This window comes from Vidua chalybeata, chromosome 4 (assembly GCF_026979565.1).
Source record: "Vidua chalybeata isolate OUT-0048 chromosome 4, bVidCha1 merged haplotype, whole genome shotgun sequence".
Taxonomy (NCBI): Eukaryota; Metazoa; Chordata; class Aves; order Passeriformes; family Viduidae; genus Vidua; species Vidua chalybeata.
Window position 1 is genome coordinate 22146616 of NC_071533.1, and position 14201 is coordinate 22160816.

Below are 14201 nucleotides of genomic sequence, written 5' to 3' on the forward strand. Positions count from 1 at the left end.
CTTAAACAAAGAAAGAAAACCTAATGCTCATAGAATTCTTATTGTGAATAAATTAGCTTCTCATATTTCTAAATAAGGCAGAATTTATCTTCTACCACCTTCTTCCAAAAGTAGGGAGCAGGTGGCTTTGTCATACTGGGGAAGGAAAACAGCAGTGTGAACACTCCATTTATTAGCATTATTCATAAACTTTCTATCCTGAGGAGCATTGCACTGCTCACTACTCAGCACCAGGGTATGAAAAGTGCACTCAGGCTTCAAAAATCAATGACAACTTGCCCTCTACCCATCGCTTTTCTATGGCAAGCAGCTGAAAAGCCACTCTTAAAGCTCAGCATGCCATTTTTTAATTCACAGTTATGTTTCCACTTGAAGAGACAAGCCAAAACAAACTATTCCTCTCTGAGAAGCACCATGGGAATAAGTACCCTCCCAAATTTAATAATTATTAGGCAAGACTGTTTCTCCATTCCCTCTTCCACTGAAAATACAACCTATTTTTAAGGACAAGCTTGTGTTCTGCTCCTCTCTTTGCATAATTCACAGATGTCAACCTGCAGTTCAGCTGTGTCCAGCCTTGCTTTTCTGTGTTAGGTTGAGCCACAGATGTAAATGGGCTTGTGTTGCTACAGAAAGTGTCAGGTGAGGTTCAACAGCCAGAAGTACAACCTTTCTCAGCTGAGAATGTGCCTCTATTTCTGACTATTTCTTTACCATTTACAGCAACTGCAGTTAACCATAAAGAAAAGGCTATCAACTGTTTTTGAGACATTTAGACCTCCACCATTTCATTCCTCAAAACAAACAAGAATGAGTTCATTTACAAAACATACCCTTTGTAACTATCAAGGTTTGTAGAGGAAGTAGACTTGATTCCCTATAGTCATATGGCCTTACAAAGTGAAAAATTATTTTCCAGATACCATGTAACACATTGTTAAAATGTGTTCTTTTGACTAACTGGCATTGTAAATTATTCAGCTGAATTCTGCCAGCATTATACTGTATTTAGTTTCTGTCTTTTAAGCACCAAAGATATGGTGATACTTGCAAGGAAACCAATGACAGAATCCTGAAAGAAAGGAGAATGTGTAGTGAATAATATACCATCGTACAAAATAAAAGATCACTTGGCAGAAGGAAAAATGAGAGTGGCACTGCTCACAATACCCACTGTGATGAACCTACACAGAACTTCATTATGTCAGAGGACTGAGATGGGAAAGAGGTGTTCCCTAGACTCAGAGGCAGCAACAACCATGTGCCAAGTGTTTTCGATAGCCACAGGGATATTTATGGCATAATCATACAGCCTAAATAGATTTAGCCAAAGCTAAAACATTGGCTGAAATAACCAGAGATGAGCTTGCTCTTCAAGGTGAAAATGATCTATTTACTTTTCAAGAGGAGAATATTTTCTTTCCAGAGCCCTGCTTTGTGCTGATCATATCTTCATGCCTAAGGAAGCACCTTACAGGGAGCTGACTGTTACCAAGTGGAAAATGAATCTTCCCTCTGTGAAATTTTTCTTTCATAGGTGATGATACATAAGTGACTTAATTTGTAATTCTCAAAATTAATTAACTGTATTTAAAGCATGAAAAGTTTTCACAAATAAGAAGTTCATTTGATATATGAGTCCATCAAAACTATTGACAACTATGTACCATTTATTCACAACAGTTGAAACATGTTTGCAGAGTAAGTAAATAGATATCTCATGAACACAGCTATTTACAGGTGCTTCTGGAAATTTTCTGCTTTCTTTAATAAACTGTTTCAGTTTCCATGAGAACCCAAAATCTTCTACTTTTGTTTCACACAGGAGAAAGGCTTTAGAAATTTCTAACATAAGGCCTGTCTGAGTTTCCTCTCTCAGTTTCACAGTGAATTAAAAATAGTGGACTCAATGACAGAATTAATGAAACAAGTTAGGAGCCTATTTTCCTGTGGTGGCTTGGTGCCTGTTTTGAGTGGTTGCAGAGGGATCATATTTAGATTTTACTCAATGAAGTACTTAAAAGAGACCAGAAATGTTATACTGTTCTGTAGCTACTTTTCCATGTCAATTAAAACTTACATTTCTTTCTTGGTTTTCTTCCATTTCTCTACAAAAAACTCCAAGCCACATATTTTTATTCATTTTTACATCTTTCTGAGAATCTTCCCTTTGATATTTCTTTACAACCCATTGAATACTAATTTCTAGATTGTTATTTTTTCATTAGATGCATCTACCTAATATTCATGCATTTCCCCACAGTTTCATGGAGAATTGATTCAGTCAGTTTTCTCTTTTTTTTTTTCCTTCCTTCTTTCTTTATTTCTGGACAGAACAAATGTGTTTTCTAGTGTTTACTTTGAGTCCAGCAATATCTTCTCCACCTGAGTATTCCCATATCAGGAGATCAGTGTATGCATAACTGATGTGCTAGTTATCAAATGGTGAGATGAATGTAAAAGATCTTCTTAAAAGTTGAGTTAAATCAGGTTTGTTTATATTCTTCAGCTTAACAAAGTTTATATTCTTTATTGCTTTTACAAGAAGCTTTCTGTAAGTGCATGTAAAGTTTATGAAGAAACTTTTCCCTTGCCTCTGGAATGCCATTGGGGCCACAGAAATAAGAGTAACTCTGAGATGAACAGTACCTCTGTTTTTTAATAAAGGATGCTATGTCACCAAGGGAAAGAACATTATTTGCACTGTTTTCCTGCTGTACTGTTTAATGCCTCAAAACATTATCCTCTTGATTTCTTATCCTTTGCCAAACACTTTGTTAGAGCAGTCTCCTTGTTAAACTGCTCATAAACATGCAATTGTATTGTGAAGGAAATATGCAGTAATGTTCAATTTAAATAATAAAAGTGTATATTGAAAAAGAAAACTCACTCAAAACCAGAAAAAATGCAGCAGCACTGCACTCAGAATAACAAAACTCAGATTTACTTGGAACAAGAAAAAGATTTTAGTAAACATTGGTGTTATTCTGTTCCAAAAGTATGGCACTCACACTCTGCTGGAGAGGCAGCTATTAAGAACTCTTCTGCTGGAAGTACAATGTGCTACAGACCTCTGACATATCTGCCCAGTGCAAGTGAACCAGCTTCAAGAAAGAAAGAGAGTGAACAATTTTAACTACTGATGTGGAGTATCACAAGAAAAGTTCAAGTTGTTCAGTCATGTGAATATTGATAGAAGAGTCTGCTACTCTGAAACTCTGCTACCCTAAAAACACTCAAGTTTGCTGCTTTTCAGAAGGCCAAACTTAAAAAAAAACAGACTCTTTATTCCAGATGAGTGATATAAGGATGAGGTGCAGCGACTTGCCTCAAAGAAATCTCTCATAGTTCTGATACAAGCACCTAGAAGGAGAAAATCACAAAGAATTTAACTGTTTCAAATAACTGTTAATATTAAATCTGGAGAAAGTGGCTTGTTTTCCAGGACTTTGCTTCTCTTTACAGTGTCTATATAGAGTGTCCAATGTGCTCTAATGAGTAACTGTTGCTAAATTTCCTGTTGAGACAAATACAGAATTATTGGAAGAAAATAGATTCTTGTGTTACTTACATCTACTAATTTGGTGGATCTTCACACACAGCTGGTTTTGCTGTTCATGTTTTGGACTCATAAAAGTGCAGAGCAGTGAATAAAGATTTTATCATTTGTGATTTCACTCTATTTTATTATCCACAAAAGGCTGATGTTAAAGTAACATAATAACCTTAGGGATTATATGAATGCAGTCTTCAAAATTCAAAAGCAATTGTCTTAAACTCTTAAAATCAAATTGACAGCACTGTGAAGCTTTAATTAATTTCCTAGGGCTCCAGTTTCAAAACTCTGCTACACATTTCCAGATTGTGACTATTATTTGATCAAGATTTTCATGACTATATTTCCCCCCAGTAGAACTTCAATCTAAATTTTCTGGGCTCCTAGTAGTTTCATTGACTTTCATTATGTATCCATGCTGAAAATTAATATAAATTTTCTTTGCAGACTTGATGCAGTTTGACTGTGAGAAACAACAGCTAAGGCATTAGCTCAGTTGATTGGAACATGGTGCTAATAATACCAAAGTCATGGGTTTGATCCCTGAATGGCCCATTCACTTAACAATTGCACTTGATGATCCTTATGGGTCTCTTTCAATTCAAAATATTCTGTGATTTATTAGTCTAAAATCCTCTTAACCAGGTTGTTGTGTCTTGCCTTTGTCTAGCAATATTGTGTCATGTGCATTGCTCCATTGATTATTAAAAAAAAAAATCTTCCTTAAGAATTTATTTTCTAAGGTTCTCATAAATTTATATAAATATTAAGCATAATTTCGCCTGTGAAAATTAACTAAGTACGAATCTTTAAATTTTATAGAAGAAGAAATCAAGATACTGTGAAATTAAATGGCTTATCCAAAGACACACAAGGAATCAAAATTAAAGGTCAGTTCATGGGCAAATCAAGAAATCCTTCTGCCATTATATTGGTGGAAAGAGGCCAGGATCACAGTAAGACCTTCAACTGTTCAGCATTTGCTGGGGTAAGGTTTTAGTCTGCATGTTCCTCACACATTTCAAGTGTTTCTGAAGCCTTGAGATCATAAATGACATAAGATCATAAATGACATAAGTAGGAAATTTAAGGTGTTCATTTCAAACACAACAGTGTACATATATCTTTCAATTGTTTTGACTCCTACATGAAGACTCCCCTCTTTAGTTATTGTGCACTCCAGGCAGAATGGTCTATTCAGAATATGCACATATTTATTAAGTGAAGCAACTTGCATAAAACATGAGTGTTTTGGCCAAAAAGTGATATTTTGAAAGATTTGCCCTACTTAATAAATTTAAGTAACTTGAACACACTACTCTGTCTATAACACACTAACATAAGAATTACTTATATTGGCATTAGAGCAGTGTCAAGAAACTACAACGATCTGTAAAACAAGTCCCTAACTTTAGGAATTTATGCAGTGAATTATTTTGATGCAGTGCTGGTTATTGTTTTCAGAGCTACCCTCTTTTATTTATATTTATTATTTGACATGTGCAAGTTCATTCTCAGTGAATGTTAAATCAAAATAACTGTATCAATACAAAGCAATGAAACTAATTATCTTGGAACTCAGACTTTAAACCCTGAATAAGTGTTTAAGAGAACAAGATAGGAGGGAGGATGCTACTAGCTGTAAATCTCTTTTGTGGCAGGTGCGCTTTATGTTGCATCTTGCTGCCTTTACCCTTGAATTGTTTCGACAGAGGCCATCCCTGGGGTGTGCTGAGGGCCCTCTGTGGGACAGCAGGGCATGTGGACAATGCTGCACTGACAGCCCCCCAACTGGGGTGTGAAATCAGGACACAGACAAGCTGTTCACCAGAAATGAGGACCTTTCCTGCTCCATAGGGCATTCACAGAAACAGTCAAGCAGCTGGTTCAGCAGCTGGGTTCAGTTAGTAACTTCCTACATGCTTTGCAGAATAAGTTTATTAATTCTGTATGTAACATCCTCTAAATTCCTTAGCTATAAAAGGGCAGTTAGAGTATTCAGCTTCTTCACCCTTCACCACTTTAAATTTTTTATATTTTAAACTCTTCAGAATTATAAGTATGAACAGTGTCTTGCATAATGTGGTTTCAGTCTCAGCTGGGATCTTGCTAAGAAATGACAGTAACAAGAACATTGTACACCACCGCATTACACAGAGTAGTGACATGTCTCTTTAATCTCTGAAATAGAGATAGAAATCCTATTTGGAAGCAATTTCTAAATGAAATGTATAAGTCAAATACGTGCACATACTGTACACTGAAATGTTAAGCCTACAAAATAAAGCTTGCAACAGATAGGAAGTACTGGGACAAGAACTGCTTGTACATTTTGCACTGCAATATTTTCTTTAATAATATATTGACTTATTTTCTAGAGAATCCTTCCAACATTCAGTTGAAAGTACTTGCTTAATACGTTATGAATTTCCGTCTTCACTAGTTAGTGTACACCTTGTACAGTACACTCACTTTCATCCTCTGCTGAATATAGAACAAGCATCCTTACAGTCTTTTCTATGATGCTACTGCTAAATTATCCAAGAGCTTGTCTTTGCTTATTTTAGTAACTCTGTGAAGTAAACACATGTTAACAATTCCGCTTTACAAGAGTGAGAGTCTAAGACATGACCTAAAGTTAAAATTTCCTTCTGTCTTTTAGCGTTACCTCTCCTCTTTGTCCAAACTTCCAGCAGGCAAGGCAAGATTAAGTAGTCACCACCCAGAAAGTCTATCACTGATACTGAAGTCGAACCTCCCTAATCAATTATTCTTTTATTCTCTACTTAAACACAAAACATTATGCACTTATGAAACATTGCATGATGCGTGGTAATAAATAATTTTAATAAATTCTTGTAATGATAATGATAAATCATAAATTATCTTATGTTTTAATTTCCTTGGGTAAATATATTGAAGCATAACATCTCATTTTCACTGCTGACCTGGGGTGAGAGTACAGCAGCATGACATTTACAACAGATTCTTCAACGGTAATTACCAAAGAGTTAATATATCAATTTAATTAAGATCCCATAGTGATGAACAGCACAAAGTATAACATAGAAGTTAACCCAATCCAAAACAAACAAGAGGATCAAGGCAGTCAGTTGAGGCAAAATGAATTAGAGTACTTGTCTCACCAGCTCAGAGGGTTATTTTCTCTTTGGGACAGTGTCTCAAAAGGATATTCATTATTAGACAGTATACATGAATATTTGGAGTACCAAAATGAAGAAAGAAAGGAAAAAAAAAGCAGGTTGGATTTTCTACTTGGTGAAAAAAAAAAAAAAAAGCCTGTTGTTCCTATCAAGCTCATTTTCTGACAAAAAAAAGAAAAATAAAGACATGTTATGTCTTGCTGAAATTTCATCTACTGGTTCCACTGTAGAACTTCTAGGCCAAATTCCTGTAATTTATAGACCAATCAGTTGACCCTGGATATTGTCAAGCTTCTCAATATCTTGCTAACAGTTTCTGCTGCTGCAGTTCTTTCTGTCTGAGACAATATTCCCATTTAGTGGATTAAGAGTGGCCAAAGTCAATTAACATCAGCAGAAAAGGGTTGATGTACATCAACAGAAAAGTCTTCTGCCTTTAAAATTTAACATCTGAGATTTTCCTTAATTCAGTCATATTATTTCTTCTTCCTATCTTAAGACCAATCTATCCTTTACATTTTACTGAAGTTAACTATTAGTTTTTCTTAAATATCATTTTATATAGCACAGAGAATGAGTGTTTGAGAACTACAGTGGGAAACGTGCATTTAAGTGATTTAAGTGTGCAATTTTAGGCTTGGAGCAGGCAGAAAAGCAGAAACAATTGCAAACACCACAGACAAAACAGATTATTGGTGTGGATTTCCTTATGAAGCATGAATTCAACTCTTAAGACACAAGTCTAACAAGTAGATTTTCCTCTCCAAACAGCAGCACATTTAAGGATTAGGTCATGGATCATGAAGAGAATAATTTTCACATATGAAATATCAGTAAGATTTGGTAAATGCCTAAATGAACAATTTTTTTCTTCTTCCCCTTTTGAAAGTTTCTGCAATCTCTTATTGCATGACTGGCATGTAGATGATTTATCTCACCTATCATTGAGCTGGTTCACTATATTGTCTCCCTCTATCACATTAAGGAAATCACTGACTTGAAATTGCTTTCAACAATAGTTCTAAAGACTTACATACAATAAACCACATGTTAAATGAAACCAACATGAAAAGTTGCAGTGAAACTCAGGACTAGGTTAGGTGCCAAGGAGCAGTACTGGGAGCTCTCAGAACAGGATCCAAGACAAGTAATATGCTTAGCACAGAGCCAAATGTACCCTAAGCACAGAGGACCAGCAATAGGACATGATGCTGGGAGCAATCTGTGTCTTAAATATGGCCCCTGGGTTTACAGTGCAGATATCTGGGCCTGTGTTCACTCAGACAAATGTGGCTCCAAAGTTGAGTGTGGTTTTCTGAGGACAGAGGGCTACATCTTTTCTAAAAATCAATCAGATGTCAGACTTTTAGAATTTGCTATTGGAGTTGATTCAAACCAGCAACTCTTACATGAAAAGTGTTTAATCACAAGGCTATTTTACTTGGAAGACCCTAGAAATCAAAACTGAGCCAACAGTCATTCAGCTCATATCTAGCATTCCCCTTTTCAGGCAAGTGTTCCAGACTATGGATTCATCCCCAAGGTTACTCCTTCTCCCTGACCTAGGAAATGCTTTTGTACTGCAACAGAATTTCAACAAGAATAGGGATGTCCCTGTTCAGTGTTACCTATAGCTGGTGTCTAAACATTAATCTTTTACCTTGGAAGGAAAAAAGCAATTTTATATATGATCATACACTCAGTGAAGTCCCCCACTTATAGATAAATTCTCTAAATACTTGGTAATCAAACAACTGGGGTTTTTACTCTTCACACCAAGAGCAGGAGCAGTCATCACTGGATTTGGGAACGTGGTTCTGGGTGCAGATTACAGCTATTCTGAGATTGCTCCCTGGACTGACCTTCTCAGAGTGTTTGGAAAGAAGCTCTGGCTCCTGCTCAGGACTGAGATAATACAAGCTGAACATCTGCCTTAATAACAGCTGGACATTCTGTCAAACCTTTTGCATTTCTAGGAACATATGAACAAATTGAAGGAAATTTGTCCAAGAACTACCATGATCCTGGAACTTAAGCACCTCTGGGTATAAAGAGCACTTAAACTGAAATTTTCATGTCATAGCTTTGAACCTTGGCACCTAAATTTCACTGAGGTTCTACTTTAGGCAATTTAAATTTGGGCATTTTAAATAGATCTCTCTATTTCTAAAATACCCAGTAGTGGTTCTAAGGCCCCTTAAAAATTTTTCACTGGAAAGTGAAATTTTCTGTTTACTCTATTTTTCTTTATGTGCATATCACTCAAATACAGTATATTTTACTTAATTTCTGCAATAAAACTTGCAGGGATTTCTTTCTGAAAAAAAATCGTTTAAATATTATCCAAGTTTTGCTCTGCAAAATAATTCAACTGCTATTATTTTTATTACTATTGTATGCAAGTATTCAGTTGATTCTTAAAGGAGATCATCAAGTCCAGCTCTTTGCCATGCCAGGGTTCCAAATACATATTTACATTTCCTCATCTTTTCCTTTCTTCTGGCCAGCTCACTGAATGGAATCCTTTGTTCAGCTGAGCTGTACTTATCACAAGAATTGGAGAGTGGGAGGAAAAAGCAGCTTTAAAACACTCTGTTCTGGAAGTAATGTGGGCCTAGTCTTTAGTTTCTGTTAAAATTTATTTTGGTTCCAGCACTCCCCAAGGATCTGCTTCTCAGTGGAAGTGAACTGAAGCAGTGTCCTGATGTCCCCTTCTCTCCAATCAGCCCCCCCAGGATTTGGTAGAGAACCAAGCAGGCTTTTATGGTTGAAAGACTCCTCAGACAGGAGTGCTTGTTAGGAGTTTGATAAGGCAGAGAGAGCATGTTGGTGTTGTTGCATTAAACTGTTTATTTAATTTAAAAAATCTGAATTTATACCCCTAAAGTCTTATTAATTACAAAAATACCAGTCATTTTTTGAAAAGCTTTGTGAATCCATATCCCATCTGCACAGCTAAGACAACAGCTGATGCTCCTATAATATACTTTTTTTCCTACATTTCCAGTATTGCTTATTCTTGATAGATTTTTTATGATTATAAATATATATTCTAGTTCTGTCATCTTAGCTAGTCTTCATTTCCATATGCATTTTAATAACTTGCAACATTCTATCTATACACAGTCCTAACTTTTCAAGGCATTCCTATTTCTGTTATCTCACAGAAAAAATCTTTCCCCCAGTTTCAGTTTGTATCTCAAATCAAAGTCCTGATGGACACTTTTTCTTTACCATTGTCCATGTGTTGATGATGTGATAAAATGAGTCCTAACAAACCACAACAAGATTTTAAACAACTTCCAGAAATTTGAGAATCTGTCATGCAAGATCTAAGGAGAAGCATCCAGCTCTGAGGCTCCCAACATAAGAAGCACATGGACCTGTTCAAGTGAGTCCAGAAGAAGCCACAAAGATGCTCAAAGAGTGGGAGCTACTCCTCTATGCAGATAGCTGAGATAGCTGGGACTGTTCAGCCTGGAAAAGAGAAGGTTTCACAGAGATCATACAGCACTTTCCAGTACCTAAAGGGAGCCCACAGGGAAGCTGGAGAGGGACTTTTTACAGTCCTTTGTGGTGATAGGAGAAGGGGTAATGCCTTTATCTGAGAGTAGGTTTAGATTTGATATTAGGAAGAAATTCTTTACTGTGAGAGTGGTGAGGCTCTGGAAGAAGAAGGAAGTTTCTAGGAGAATCTGTGGATGCCCCCATCCCTGGAAACATTCAGGACCAGGTTGAATAGGACCCTGAGCAACCTGGTCTAGTGGACCAGGCATGGTCCATGGCATGGACCCTGCCCATGGCAGCAGAATCAGAAATAGATGACCTTTAAGGTCCCTTAAACCCAATCCCTTCTATGATTCTATGATTCCATGATATAGTAACCTGTTAAAGAAATTGCAAAAGAGAAGCAGGCACTAAAAATAGAGGGGGGAAAAAAGGTCATCTGTGGCTTAAAATAGTGGGGTCCAAATTTTCAAACTGTTTGAAGTCTTAAGCACATGTATTCCCCAATTAAAAGTAAGCTCCTGGAACTGGCAGTACGAACTCCAATTCCACGTTGAAAAGTTCCAGCTACAAGGATTTGTTTGTAAGGAGTGGAGCTCCAATCCTCAGAATATCCAGAATTTGTGTCCAAGCTACTTTGCATTAAACATGTATGGAATAAAGTTAAACGGAATTTTTTTTTTTTTTATTTCCTGTACTAAAAATGCTTACTTTCTTGGAATTTGTATGTATCTATTGTATTAAAATTACGGTCCCTTTATTGAGAGCTTGCTTTTGCAAATACTGTAGTTTGATCAGTACTACTCCCAGAATGTGAAATGGGAAGGAGAGAAGCTGTGTTACTTCCAAACATTTGCAAACCTATTGCCTTTTAGAAACAAAATAGTTGTGGTTATTTGTGATATCAACTCTCAGCAGAACAAAGTATGCTTGGCTGGTTTTTATAGCCAGATGGGACTACATAGACCCTGATCTTGAATACTGGCCCAGTATCTTCAAGGAGAGAGGAGATGGCAGATGAAATACTGTACTCCAATTTTAAGAGAACAGAAGACACTTAGATATCAATGTCGATTGGAATAAGGTACAATTTGGATCCAAGGAAATGTAACCACAAAATTCTGGCATTTCAGAAACAGAGCTGCTCTTCTTACCAGTCAAACATGACAATTCAAATACAAGCATTTTCAATAAGCAGCTCTGTAAATGGATTTATTTCCAATAATGTAACTTTGCAAGTTCCAACAAAGAAGTAAAAACCTACTGTAAGTAAATAACTAGAAATAACAAGGATAATAGTACATAAGTGCTGGTCTTACACTCAAGTTAGAATGCCCCTGGATTATTTTTCTAACAAGATATCATTTATACTTTATGCTGGAGAAAAAACAATGTCTCCATAAAGAAAGTTTGTTTCAGGTTATTCCATAGCCACATATTTTTTTTTCTAAACATCTTCTTGTCACACAGAGTTGTAACTTGAGAGATAACATAGCTGAGGTGGTAATCTCTGATAAAATTTCCAGTTTAAACTGTGGCAGGTCTACTACAGTCATTAGTTACCAGCTTGACTAACTAGTATTAATAGTAACCAATCCTTGCTTTCATAATTACTGCTGATGGCTGTACATGGTCTGCTGTATTAAAAGTTCTTCCAGAAAGACACAGAGAAAATCCATAGAATAGCTGCACTCACTGGAATATTATAAAAAAGGATCAGATGCCATAAAGAGGCCTCTTGCTATGCTAAAGACCAAATTCTACCCTACAATTCTTGCAGTTTATAAAGCATCCAAACTCAGACAACATACACTTATATAAACCTGTTTCCTAGTCGCATTTATTATGGTATTAGCGCCAAAAGAAGAAAACACAGCCACATGAAATTGGGTATCAAAACCTAATGAGCAATAAGTCCAGAACAGGCTGTTCAGGAGATCTAATTGTTTCCAAAGAATGCATGCAATAGGGAGGACACACTCTTATCATTAACAATCCTATTTGAAATGACAAATAAATAATTCTATAAATCATTGTCTGCACATGAATCCCTCCTACTATCCAAAGTGAATTTGAAGAAGGTTTTATTTTTTAAAACACCAACACAAAACTATTATACCCCACGCCTTGGTGTAGGTCAAATTCTTAAATCCTCCTTGGCATAGCTTTCAGTGTTCCTGCTTCCATTTCAGTATGTGGGTAGTTAAAAATGTCAAATATCAGAAGAGAAGCTTTTGAAAATTTTTATGACATTTTGGAATAAAACTTCAAGATATGCAATTGCCTTTACATTATTAAATGGAAAAGCCTGTAGTCATAGGCCTCCATTAAATGCATAGCAGTTATTAGTAAGACCTGTTATTTAATTATAAATCAAGATTTTTTTTCTTTTCAGATGTACCTTATGAGACATTTAAATTACCAGTAATGACATGTGGACATAAAATGGGAAAGAAGCCACACAGGACTCCTTCGAGTAGAAAATTTTGTTCAAGTTTCCAATCCAAAAATTATTTAGACTCTTAAGTGCACCCACCAGGAGCAGTATCACTTATGTAGCAGAGTAGTTTTCAGCAGGTAGCATTTAAGATGGCCCCCAAAAGAGTGACCTTAAGGCCAAACCTCTGTAGAAGTGCAGATTTTCAGTAGAAGTTTAACATTGTGAAGGAATATAAATTTGATGCCTTTGGAGGAAAAAATGCATGACTGTGTCACATTCAATGCAGCAGCAACTTTTATGTGCTTTCTCGTCTGCCCTTTCTGACAAATCATTCAGACATTTTTAATCTCTGGGCCACTTCATGCCTTGACTTCTTGGTTAATATAAGCAAGCTGGTACCAAACATACACTTTATTTCTGTGACACCTCTTATGTAAGTCTGCAGCTTAAACCAAACCTTATAATTCAAGCCTGTAACATCTGCTGTATGAGTGTAACCATGCTGCTCGTATGGAAATGGACTACCTTTGGCTTCATCAAACAAAATACCATATGAGCATCCTGTCTTTTATGCTTTCTATATTGGGGATATGAGCCTTACTCCTAAATTACCGCTTTTCTATTGAAATCTTTAAAACTGTTCTGACAGTAGTAGACAGCTGTCCAACAGGTAGATCAAGGTGACCAGTTTATATCAGATGAGATGCCAATCAGCCATCAAACATGTATAATGTGTTATCTATTGAGGTAGGTTTTATACATGTGACCTACAGCTTAAAGCTGTGAACACTGACTGCCAACTCACTAAAGTTATCCAGTTCCTTTCCAAATTCTTCTAAACACAAAAGCATAACTTAGGTGGTTTTGAGATTTATCTGTTTATTAGGATTTCAGCTAACACTAGAAAATCTGGGATAACTCATCCCATTTCCAAAAAGGTCCTTGAGAGAGAAAAGAAAATGCAAAGTTGCATTGTCATTTCAGTCCGTGTAGAGTGTTGTCATAAAACCATGACCAATGAAATTAGGAAAACCCGTGGTATGCATGGGTTTTCAACATTATTAAAACATATCTCTTCATATAATAATGTAACATACATCCTTTAGCTCAGTTAACAACAGATTTCAGAACTGAATTTTGGAAAGATGAAGTATTACCAACTTTTGAGTCAGTTCAGTGCTGCTAACTTAAAGTTATCAAAACCAGGTAAGCTTGAGGGAGAAAAAACATATGACAATGCTTTTGATAGCTACACAAATGGTTAGCTGACTTTGAAAAGCTCTCCCTGCACTTGCTGCTGTTTCCTCATGTGCAAAGTGACAACAACACCATTGTTTTGAAGGTGAAATTATTAATTATTATTAGCTACATGACTAATATTAAATCATAAGTGTACTTCTGCCTTGGGATAGATCAAGTGGCTTTTAAAACTCTTCAGTATCTTTGCCTTTATCAGGCTGTGATGGTTATTAATTAAATCTTGTCCAACTGAATTACTTAGCAACATGGGTTGTGGTGCAGGCAAGACAACATC

The 14201-nt window shown here is 36.2% G+C and overlaps 1 long non-coding RNA gene across 1 annotated transcript in view; it reads right to left on the bottom strand.

Moving 5' to 3' along the window:
* LOC128787141 (uncharacterized) overlaps window positions 1-14201 on the bottom strand; it is a 44376-nt gene that overhangs the window by 12855 nt on the left and 17320 nt on the right. The gene's annotated exons all lie outside the window — the stretch shown is intronic.